This window comes from Camelus bactrianus, chromosome 10, assembly GCF_048773025.1.
Source record: "Camelus bactrianus isolate YW-2024 breed Bactrian camel chromosome 10, ASM4877302v1, whole genome shotgun sequence".
In the NCBI taxonomy this organism is placed as follows: Eukaryota; Metazoa; Chordata; class Mammalia; order Artiodactyla; family Camelidae; genus Camelus; species Camelus bactrianus.
The window spans coordinates 56,011,689-56,024,298 of record NC_133548.1 but is presented as its reverse complement, the minus strand read 5'-3'; the positions used below and the strand labels follow the sequence as shown (position 1 = coordinate 56,024,298).

The 12,610-nt window shown below is 41.5% G+C and overlaps 1 pseudogene; it reads right to left on the bottom strand.

Annotated features, from left to right (window-relative positions):
- Positions 1-11,464: 11,464 nt before the first annotated feature.
- LOC105083606 (ribosome biogenesis protein NSA2 homolog pseudogene) lies at positions 11,465-12,247 on the bottom strand (annotated as a pseudogene).
- Positions 12,248-12,610: the final 363 nt, after the last annotated feature.

The window sequence follows — 12,610 nt, the reverse complement described above, 5'->3', positions numbered from 1 at the left end:
TTCTGTTCTGTAGATGAGTTCATAGTGTCCTTTTTTTCTTTTCTTTTTTTTTCTATAAATGCTCTTGAGGACGCTTAGCAACTATTATATCTGTGTGGCAGGAATAGTACACAATGGCAAGCTACAGTGGATCTTTTCTCAACTTCATACTGAATGACACCCCAATGGCACTTTGAAGTCACCCGTGGTGGGAGTATTTACACCACAGAAATACGCAGTGCTACAAATCAGGGCTTTCGCCCCCACTTCCTGTCCCCAGAGATGCAGCTGTTAACATACTTACCAGCAGGAGCATGAGTAGGGAGACCACAGCACCCCACTTATGGTACCCCACGGCTGTTATTGCCTCGCTCCAACAAGACAACGAGAGGGTGAAGTTACCGGATTCTGGAAGGAGAAAGCTGTGAAGAGAGGAGCACTTTGACAGGTACCATGACCCTTGCGGTCAAAGAGCACCACCAACCGAAAGTGGCACTGGAAGAAGGGAGCCAGGGGAATAAATCCCTGCCCTCACTGTCCTACCAGACTAAGAGCAGGAACGATGATCAATAAATACCTCTTGAATGGAAATGCACTTATTTCCCCTCAGTGCCCCCCATATGTTTATTACAGAATCTTTTAAAGGGAGACAGTGGGGAGGGAACTAGTAATTTCTGAGTGTCTCTATGTTATATATATTATCTCATTTCACCACCAAAATAGAATGTAAAACAATATGTTAAAGCTGAAGTTTTGACTGAGGAGCCAAGATGATAAATATCAGATACTAAATCGTGCTAGTTGTGCCCCGAGGAGGAAATTTCAGAGTTGGTGACCAAGAAATCGTTAGACAACGTGCACACATCCAGGGCCAAGTTGTTGAACAAGAGACAAGACTTCGAATATTGATTTTGTGCAGAGGATTTTTGGAGTTATTGGAGTGCTGGGAGCCCCTTCCTTGGGGACACAGAGGGTGATCTCGCTCTGTCAACTCAAGTCTAACAAAGAGCTTCGAAGTATGACTACTCACAGATGCTAAGACACATCCTCTGCAGCTTAGGGGCACAGGGATTTGGTGTTTGAGTCCCACCTGAGGAATCTAGCAACCAAGAGAAATGGGCTGGCAAATGCCTTTGGTAGGAGAGATAGGAAGAAAACTGTAGCTTTTGAGATCAGGTTGAATTCCCTGAGGTTTCTGATAGGTGAGGAGTTCCTGTGAGTCAGAAATCAAATATACAGAAGATGCCATTCTGTATAAGTTACCCCACCAACCGATCGCACCGCTGGAGCTCCCAGAAGATGCCATTAATGGAGTCAGTCTAAATTCTGTCAAATAGACCATCCTGCTGGGTATGATGGGACCCACTGGTGAGTCTTTCAGAGTGTATCACTGAAGAACCAGAGACTGAGGATACAGGGCCTGAAAACAGGGCTGTGGTTGCAAGAGTCCAGCAGGAGAGCCTCCAAAGATACCCACAGAAATGGCCCACGAGAGAAAGAATCAGTAATTGCACCCCTGCAACTTGGAGGTGCCAAATAAAAGCTGTATCCATCACGTTCCCTTTTCCCTTGAGCCCTTCTCCTCCTGCGCCTGAGCCAAGAAGGGTTGGAAATAGATGCTGGAGGAAAATTGCAGTGGTGAATAGAAAAAGAAACAAGGCCAAGCAGCCACCTCAACCCCAGACTGAGCTGAGAGTAGGGAAGAAGACTTAAATTTAAGTTCATAGAATGAATATTTGATTGCGTGAAATTTTTTCACAACCCAATGATCTCTTGGGGTTTGGTTTTGTTTCATTGGTTTTTTTAGTTTAAATTTTTGGGTTTTTTTAGTGTTTTTTCCTTCCTGAGGTTCATTTTGGACAGTTTTTATTGCTGTTGCTTCAGATTCACTTATCTTTCATTCTGCAGTGTCTAATTTGCTACTCAGTCTATTATTGTATTTTTCAACTTAGGATTGTATTTTTCATCACTAGAAGCTCAGTTTGGGTACTTTCTATATCTCCATGTCTCTACTTACCTTTTTGAGTATAGAGAATTTAACTGAAATAACTGTTTCAATGTCTTTGTCTACTAATTCCATCATCTGAATCATTTATGGATCTATTTTTATTGACTGATTTTTCTACGTCTTCCTACTGTATTGCATGGGTGGTAAATTTTTTAGAGTAATAACTGATTATAAAATATACCGCTCATATTTAAAATGTACAATTTGATACATTTGTACATATGTATATATCAGGAAACCGTCACCACAAGATATGTTCAAGGTATGAACGTGCCTATTACCTACAAAAGCTTCCCTGTTCCCTTTGTGATCCTGCCCTCTTGCCTCCCCCATCCCATCCCTACTCTGTCCTGGAAACCACTGATTTGATTTCTGTCACTGTAGATTAATTTTCATTTTGTAGAATTTTATACAAATGAGATTTTATGATATTACTCTTTTTTTGTCTGGCTTCTTTCACTAAGCATAATTGTCTTGAGATTCATCTACACCACTGAGTATATCATTATTTGTTCTTTTTATTAACGAGAATAGTCTATTGTGTGGCTCTACCCTGATTTGTTTAATCCGTTCACCTATTGAAAGACATTTGGGCTGTCCCCACTTTTCACCTACTACAAGTAAAAGTGCTACGAACACTCACGTATGTCATTGGATGGGCACATGCTTTCATTTCCCTTCAGTAAATAACTAGGAATTGAATGGCAGCATCACATGATAAAGGTACTTTTAAAGAAACTGTCAAACCCTTTTCCAAAGTGACTGTTCCACTTTCCATTCCCACCAGCAGTGTATAATAATTGTAGTTGCTCCGCATCTTTGTCAACAAATAGAATCAGTCTTTGTCATTTTAGCCATTCTAATAGATCTCAAATGTCCCTAATGACTAATGAAATTGAGCTGCTTTTCATATACTCATTTGCCACATGTATCTTCTTTGGTAAAATGTCTATGCAAATCTTTCAACCATTTTTTTAACTGAGTTGTTCATTTCCTAAATACTGTGTTTGAAGAGATTTTTCTGTGTTGTAAATGCAAATGCCTTATTAGATAAGTGATTTGCAAATGTTTTCCCCTAGTCTTTGGCATAACAGAAACTTTTGGAGATGAGAGGTTCTTATTTTAGATGAAACATGATTCATCATTTTTTTTCTTTCATAGATTGTGCCTTTCGTGTTATGTTTTTAAAAAGCTCTGCTTAACACAGGGTCATGGACACTTTCTCCTCTGTTGTCTTCTGGAAGTTTTGTGGTTTTAGGTCTGCGATCCTCTGAGATTTTTTGCACATGGCATGAGGAGTGGATCAAGTTTTTTTGTTTTTATTTGGGGGATATGGATATTCAATTGTTACAGCACCATTTGTTTAAAAGATTAGTTTTTCTCTATTGAATTATCTTTGCCCTTTTGTTGAAAATCATTTGACCATATATGTGTAAGAGCTATTTCTGGAATTTCTACTGATATATGTGTTTATCTTCATGCCAATACCACACTGTCTTGATTATTGTTGAATCATTGAAATCAGGTAGTTTAAGTCCTATCCAATGTATTCTTCATATCAGACATTGTAGCTTTCATTTCTAAAATTTTCATTTAGGTTTTTTCTATCTGCATGTTACTATGTACTATGTTCAATCTTCCTTCTTGAACATATGGGATATAGGCATAATAACTTTTTCAATGTTCTTCTCTATTAATTCTATTATCTGTGTCATTTCTGGGTCTGTTTCTATTGATGGATTTTTTTAATCCTCATTTGTGTGTTATTTTTGCTTCTTTGCACACCTGGCAATCTGATTGGATACCAACCATTACAAATTTTACGTTGGTGCTAGATATTTTGTATACTTCCAGATACCCTTGAGCTTTGTTTAGGACATAGTTGAATTACTTGGAGACAATTTGATCCTTTCAAGACTTGCTTTTAAACTCCATTGGGTGGGACCAGAGCAGCCTGTAGTCTAGGGCTGAATTTTCTCTGCTATTGAGGCAATTAATTACCTGAGTACTCTGCTCAATGTCCCATCTACCCATTCTCCTCATAAAGACATAAACTATTTTAAGCTTTGTGTGATCATCGAGAATTTTTCCCTCTATTCTCTCAGGTGGTTCTTACTCCAATGTCATTTTATTTATTCAGTTTCCTTGCACATTCGTGCTAATCAGTCTTCAGCTAAAGACTCAAGGGGGACGCTGTGTGGATCTCAGAAGCTCTTCTGTTGGACAGGTCCGTCCTCTCCAGTAGTCTGACCACATTGGCCTCCCTGGATTCCCCACTCTACTTCCTCTAGTCAGGAAGACACTGGTTCTGCCTGGATTCCTCCTCCCTGCCTTGCTGACTGGAAACTCCAGGAAGAAGACTGGGGCAGTCATAATCATAGGCTCATCTTATTTGTTCTCTCTTCCTCAGAGATCATTTTTCTGCCTTGTCTAGTGTCCAATATCTGAAAACTATTGTTTCATATATTTTACTATGTCCTCGCTAATCCTCCATTCCTGTAAAATAACCTTTGCTACCCATCTACTTAGCCTTCGCCAAATTCTGATTCTTCTTTATCACATTTGGCAATGGGTCTCTAATTTTACAAGGATCAAGGGTTAAAGCTTTTAGAAAAACTACAGGACAGAAATTGTGAAAGCATTAGACATGATAGACAAAATAAACAAGTTATTCCTTAAATTCAGGGATTTCTTAACCATCTGCAAGTACGTATGTGCAGGAGCAGGTTTGTAACTTCTGGGTTTTCTGTAGAACCCAGACTCCTTAGTGGAATATTGGGGTCCTAAATAAACTCTGATTTGTTGTCTGATTTTAATTTTGGCATAATACATTTTAATAGCCCTTAAAAGTTCAGGTAGTAAGTTAATAGTTATACATAAAAATGGAAGTCTGTGGAATTTAGTGTCACTTATCCAGTAGGAGTGAGAAATGACTGGCATGTTTGATCAGTTTGGGACCTCTTGGGAGTGCTTTTCTGACCATACTTTGGGAATTATTGCTCTGGGGCATTAGCTCTCAAGCACATCAACATAACTCACAGATATGAGATATGGCAGAAGTAATTTGATGTCATGGTTGTAATTGTCAAACAACCAAAGTTGCTGAAACATTGATTTTTTATAAATTTGAGAAGATGCTAAGATACAGCTATAACATACTGTCACGTTCTCTTGTTTGCTTTCATGTCTTCATGCTTTTATGAGTAGAGAAAAGGAGTTGCCTGAGATAGTGGAAATCTTCAATCCAGGGTGTCCTTGAAGAGTGTATTTCCCGCATGTAAACCATCTCTACCAAGTCAGAGCCAAGGGAAGGATGGGCAATAGCATCCTAGGAGATCGCACACCATGCCACAGTCATGCCGTGATGGGAAGAGCAAAGACCTTCCAGCTCTAACAATTACACTTGTACCATCTAGCCCAGCAAGCTGTTCCACCTGGCAGAGCTAAGTTCACCTTTCTGAATGTCTGTGGTTTCACTGACAAAATGAAAATAGGATCTACCCTGAAGCTTATCACCTTGAGGGTCATTGAGAATGAGGAATAATACATGCAAAATGCCAATACATCCAACATATTAAATACATTTTGGTTAAGGGGATGGAGAAACAAATTAACTCTGGCTCAGGACAAGTCACAATAACTGAGTCATAATTATTTTTTTTTGAAATTATGATTCCTTTAAGCTTCCCAGGTTCCTTCTTCATCCCTCACCTATTTCGAGATGGGCAGAAGGAACAAGTTGCCCGATTATGAATAAAGCATAATTAAGAAACGACCTTAAAAGAGGGCAGGTTTTCTCCTTGATTATATATTTTATAGTTGATTTTTTTCAAAAAATAATTTACACTCTTAACACCTAGCATTGCAAAATGAATCTAATCCTATAGATAAAAGAAATCTTAATCTGACTCCTTACAAATGATGCACACAGACACACATCAAAACCTCCATAAGCACTCAAAACTAAGCAAACCCAAATTTTGCAGCATTTGCCACATTTTGTTAAGTGAGCCATCTGTATTGCCAGACGGCAGACTCTCTGAAGGTTAGAACCATTTTTTATTCATCTTCCCTGAGGAGTCCAACTTATTTAATAAACTTAAATTTACATGCATGCCTGTCCTGGCGCACGGAGGGTGCTGGGATCTGGGACATTGATTGTGTGAACACAATCACTGGAATCAGACCAAACCGTATTCTCCCCAACCCAGCACTTCAAAGCTTTGTGACCTTGAAAATACCACATCTGAAAAAAAAAAAACCACATCTGTTTGTACCCATTTCCTTATCTGCATCATGGGAATAATCATCATCTCTGCTTAAGAAGGTCATTGTAAGAGTAAGACTTGATAAAATCTGAAAACCACTTTTAAACTGCACTATCTAAAACCTTTAATAAGATTTTTATATGATGTCACAGTAACACTTATACCACTAGAAAATTAGGTGAAAAAAGCTCAAAAATGGGAGAAATAATTATACAAACTATAGCATGTCTGTAAAACTGAGGGGTCTGTTCTCTACACACATGTGTGTTCATGTACACACGTGCACACACGCACATCCCTCTCATTCTTTTCTCTTCGGCGTGCCCGCTATCGTGTGTACTCGTTTACCGCCTGACACAATTAATGACTGCGATCCTCGAACACTAGAGTCATTTGATTTCCAGCACTAAAGAGAGAGGGAAACTTGCTGAATAAAAATCAAAACATAGTTACATTAGAGGGCTTCACGACAGTTCAGCTTGCTACTGTCATCTAGAAATCAGATCAGTTGTTAGTCACAAGGACTTGCCACTGTCCCCAAACTCTAATTTTATGCCAATTATCTCTCTTCTTGGAACCATCAAGCCATATACTGTGCTGATGCTGAAAACATCTATCTTTGATGTTTCCTTGGGCCTGCTGTTGAGTGTTTCTGAGAAATAATATGTCAGGTTAGTTCACAGAGATATAAATTCATTTTCCGGAACATAACTGGAGTGTTTCTGCCTTCTCACGCCCCATTTCCTCTTCTCTGTCCCTTGTGTTGCCTTCCCTAGACCGTGTTAGTACCGCATCACTGTCAGCCTTGGGCATACTCATCAGAGGGTCATGAACACTGATTCTGATGGTTGCTCATGGAAGGAGTCTTACTTATGGGAAAGTTATGAAAGGAGGGTCATGGGTCAGGCCATCATGAAGTCAAGGGTCTTATCTCCTAGCACTTCCCAGCCAGCAGATATACCCATTCCTGTAGTCCAACCAAGAGAAAGCTCTAAGTATTGGGTACCCTGGTTCTGACAATTTTATTACATCCTGCTGGGCCTCCCTCAACAGTGTCACAGTAGACAGTCCCAAACCTCAGCTGTTTTTTAACTCCGCTTATCTGACTGGCCAGGGACTTCCCTGCCCCTCATTTCCTAGTGTGGTATTTATAAAGTTTCATGATTCACTCCTAGTAAAATGTTGTGAAGGAACAGTCCATGTTACTAAAAGTAATTTAGAAATAACTCATCTCTTACTTCTTTATCTCAAACACTATGAAGGGAAACACAAAGTTGGAACCACATAATTCTTTTTTAAAATCCACATTCATTCTCTCCTATCCACTGCCCTCCCATCTTGAAGCTGTTCTCTTTATTTCCCTTCCCTCCGATTCCAATCAGCCTCCTTGCCACATACCTCTTGTAATCCCCTCTTCCTCTTTTCTCCAGATTCTCCTTTAGAAAGGCCAAGAACTGGCAAGTGGAACCCTGCTCCAGAGTGGAGGAGACAAGTGGGAGCTTTCATCCTCTGGCAGATGAATCTCATCAGAGCAAGTAGGGCAGAGTTGTCCAGTTTGACCAGCGGGTGAGGGGCAGCAGCCATCTCAAATAGCAGTTCTTAGCTCAGCAGAAGCTATGAAATAGGAATGCTTATGTAAACCTCAGAGCTGCATAGTTGAGAGACTAGGGTTTCATGTGGCCCATCAGAAGAAACTCGGTCTCCACTTGCCTCTCGCGCTGCAGTTCAGGAGGGAGGACACAGGGCCGTGGGGGCATGGGAGGCCAGGGCCACCAGCAAAGCCACGGGGATGACTACTTTGGAGGTAACTTACCCCTCGCTAGTGTGTCTCTTGTGTTAATCCTTGTTAAGTTTCCTTTTTTCTTCCCCATCTGCAGACAAACAGGTTGCAATTTTATTTTACTTCTGAAAACCATAGTGGAAGAGGACTAACAGGTCTAGGCAGGGATGGGAGATTAAGTCTTTTGAATAGTGTCCCTCCAAATGGCCGACACAAAATCACATAGACAGCCACTTAAAATGGTGTTTTGAAAAACACTGAATAACATGGGGAAACAAAATAAGCAGGATACAAATTGCATAGAAGTTTACAGCATAATCTTGCTTGTTTAGAGAGAAAGAGCATGCGCCTGGGAAAGAGAATTAGCCATGTTTATCTCTGGAGCCTGATGATCTTTTGTTTTTATTTGTTCCTCTCTGTGCTTCCTAACATATCATTATTTTAAGTGAAAGTTTTTAAAAATTAAGAAAAATCAGTAAAACATAACCCAGATCATGAGCAGCCCTCCAGTGGCCCACACAGGACATCACCATTGAGGCTCCAGGTGCTCCAGGGCATCACCACTCAGGCTCACCTATGCCCTGAGCTGCTCCTCTGGTTCCCAAAGCTTCACCGTGGGGTCCTCACCAGCTCAGCCCATCAGGCCCGTCCTCCTTTCTACTCAGAATCTGTTCCCACAGTCCTAAGTCTGACTACCCCCTGCACTTCCGGGGAAGATGCAAACAAGGGAGGTGGTTGAGATCAGCAGCAGCGATGCGATGTGGAGGACAAGGGAAGGGAAGCGAGGAAAAGCAAGCGATTGCACTCTTTTTATGTAGAAAACGACAGCGAGATGTTCTAGGTCACATCTGCCTCTGGGAGGAGGTAGAGCAGGGCATCTGGAGAAGCCTCCCCAGACACAAACTCAAGGGCATCTCTGTGCAAAGCTAAATCTGGCTGCTGTGCCTCCATGGGAGCAAATACAGTCCTTATCTTAAAGCCGTTTTTAATGAAGGGCAATTTGTGGGCAACGTGATCATCTTCAGTATGTCTGTGAAAGTTTTCAGAAAACGAGACTGGTGGCCGGGGGAACTTGGTGACTCGAGTCTTGCAGGTTTCTGCCCTGATTTTCTCAGCTCAGCAGATAGCACCATGTCTCTGGCAGGAACTCACACAAATAAACTCATAAGAGACTGATCGTAAGGAGAATATCAGTTCACTGATTGAAAAGCAAAAATGACATCAAATAAAGTTCTGACCATATGACTTAGCAATTTCATTCCTAGGTACATTACCCAAGAGACCCGAAAACATATGTCCACACTAAAACTTGCACGTGAAAGTTCACAGCAGCATTAGCCACAACAGTCAAAATAAAAAATAACTCAAATGTCCATCAACTAATGAATGTATAAACGAATGTGACCTATCTACACAATGGAATATTACTAGGTGATAAAAAAGAATGGAGTAGTGATACATGCTACAACACGGATGAACCTTGAAAACATTATGCTAGGTGAAAGAAGCCAGACACAGAAGGCCACATATTGTATGATCGTATTTACGTGAAACGTCCAGAATAGACAAATTCATAGACACAGAAGGTAGATATGTGGTTGTCAGGGGCTGGGAGAAGGGAAGAATTGGGAGCGACTGCTGACAGGAACAGGGCTACTTTGTGGGTTGATAGAAGAGGGCTGGAATTAGATAGTGGTGATGGCTGCACAGCCTGGTCAGTACCAGCTCCTGAATTACACACTTTAAAATGGTGATTTTTATGTTATGTGAAAATTTATGCTCTGTGCATTTTATCTCAACTTTTTAAATTAATTAATTTTTTTAATGGAGGTACTGGGGATTGAACCCAGGACACTGTGCATGCTAAGCATGTATTCTACCACTGAACTATGTTCCTCTCCCTTCAATTTTTTTTTTTTTTTAATTTAGATGATGACTGCTTAGAGGACAAGATCATCTGAGTAGTTCTCCCTCCAGGCCCACAGATGGGAACTGAATATTTGACAAGCATGGATCTTGAGCAAGGGCTTATTTGTATGGTTTAAGTTCTTTGTTGTAACAGACCTAATGCCCATCACGTGGCGAGAACTACTTGGAGAGCATGTAGGTGCCCATGCCTCATCCCCAGTCACCTGGAGAGGTACTAGGTTGAGCAGAACGATTAGTTCTAGAACTTCCCTGCTTCTATTTGGTGAATCATCTCATGTATTAGAGCCTGGGCTGGGACTGTTCAGGCCGTAAGCATACAGAACTTGCAGACAAGGTCCTTCTCCTTTGTATCTAAACAGGAATGGCGAGCAGGACTAATGGAAAGGAGGTGGTGAAACATGGTCATTCTTGCAGTCATCCAGCAGGAAAGTGATGGCCAGTCTGAGGCCCGATACTCCCATTTAGTGTGGTCACCCTTCTGTGGACACCTGTGACCCATCTGGAACCATTCCAGAGCCTTGGCCTCTCATCAGGAACAGCCAACACTTGTGAGTGAGCATCTGGCTGCGTCAGGGGCAGCCCTCGGGTCGCAGGAGGTGGTGAGTGGGGAGAAAACCATCCTGCTGCCTGGTGCGCTCACTGCACAGCTGGCCCCGATGAGCCGTTTACTTGTTGACCTTGGACTAGTTGCTGAGGAATGATGAATGGTGAAGGCTCCTCTGGGGTGGCTAGGAAGGCAGTTTTCTCTCCTGAGTAATGATCTGTCCTTTCAACACAGCTGTGCTTTCAAGCCAGCTCTCTGACCCAAGTAGAGGCATCAGCAGCAATAAATATATTAAGACGCTAAGCCAAGACCAGATGTGTGACTTTCTCCGTGAGATTTCCTTTCCTACTTTACAAAAGCCATCTTCTCATTTTTTTCCTTTTAACACTTTTATATTTCTGGAAATGGTGTTTGTCAACTTAGGTGCCGTTCTTATCAAAGGGTTTCGCATTAATTTGGTTTGTATCTTCCCTGCTGAGTTCACATTGCCCACCCTCTCCCTGCACTCCCTTCTTGCTACGTCTCTCCATCTTCGTGACGTCTGGGCCTCTTTCAACAAAGGATATAGATGAACTGACTGCGTCTACATGTCCTAGGGGGGCTTTCAAAAGTTTCACTTTTTTTCCCTTATCAGTTAAGGAAATAGATTTTTAAACTATAAGGAGAAACGTATTTGTAAATTCTTTATTTTTAAATATTGACAAAACTTACTTAATATTGCCTCCAGAGCCAATCCCAAGCAGAGACAAAAATTGTTTAAATATGTCATTATTTTCTCCCACCCACTTCTTTTTTTTTTAATGTTTGTTTATTTTATAACAGTAAAATAGTTTTCTTGGTGACTACAGACATGTAAGGCTGCCTGGTAGTATTCAGAAACATCTCTGTCATAGTTTCCTGATTGATGTGTAATTTTCAATAATTATAAGGAGTTGGTTATTTGTGTGTCACTGCTATCAAACCGGTAAGACCGCATTTCTGCATCCGTCATTTTCAGGGCTGTTGGTAACCTGGGCATATTTTCCCCAAGTGACCTTGCCTCCTTGTGTCACAAGGCCCAACTCGCGCACGTTCACATCAGTGACGGCACCTTTGGTGGTAGCACCCAAGCTTGTATATAGTCGGGATGAGGGCTTCTTCTTGCCACCAAGTACTGGCGGCCAAAACGTAGCTTTCAGTTCAGGGCGTGTTACGTGGGCCTTCTTGAAACCTAAACCCATTGGCCTAATGAATCTTTCATATTTAGGTGGTTTTCGAGTAAAGCCATCTCCAGCAAAGCAGGCTTTAGTAACCATCCTCTTCCTGGCTTTCTTCTTCCTCTTTCCTGTTCGGATAACTTTTAATACTTCTGTTTCTCCCTGGGCACGAACTTTGGGCAGCGGGACTTCCCACTTTCCCGCTTTCTCTTTCCGTTTTTGTGTAATCTTATTGGGAGGTACTTTAGCTCGGGACTGTCCCTCCCCGTCCAGGAGATATGCAGGCACTGCTCCTTGTGGGGTCTTCTCATCGTTCTTCTGTTTGGTGTTTCTCTTTCCGTGCATCTTGATAGTCTTTTTCATTTGTATTTTCTCAGCATGGCGCTGTTTATGGTAGAGCTTAGCTCTCAGACCAATCATCTTTTTTGCCTTCTTTGAACGTTCATGAGCCTCTCGGCCTTCCTTCTTTCTCTTTTTCTCATGGCAATCCAAACGGTATCCATAGCGCTTGAGGTGTAACTCAGTATATTTGTTTTGTGGCATGGTGACGGCCACCGAGCCGCCGGGTGCGGCAGCCGGGGAGGGGAGAAGCTCTCAATTTTCGGGTCTCAGAGGCCCACAAGTCGACTACACACCACTCTCCCACCCACTTCTATACCTCTGTTCCCATCTCTGTTCGCTAGTGGGAAGCTAAGAAATTTTATTTTTGCTCTACAAAAACCACAGCCACCTTGGAGTAGTCAGGGTGCCGTTTTAGGCCAGTTACAGAGAATTAAAACATCATAAATATTTCATAACTGAATCCCTGTCTGTATTAAAGTATCTTCTACAATCCCTTCTTGATTCAGACCCATCTTGCATCACTATAACAGTTTATATCCGATAATAATCAGAATCTTTAGATGA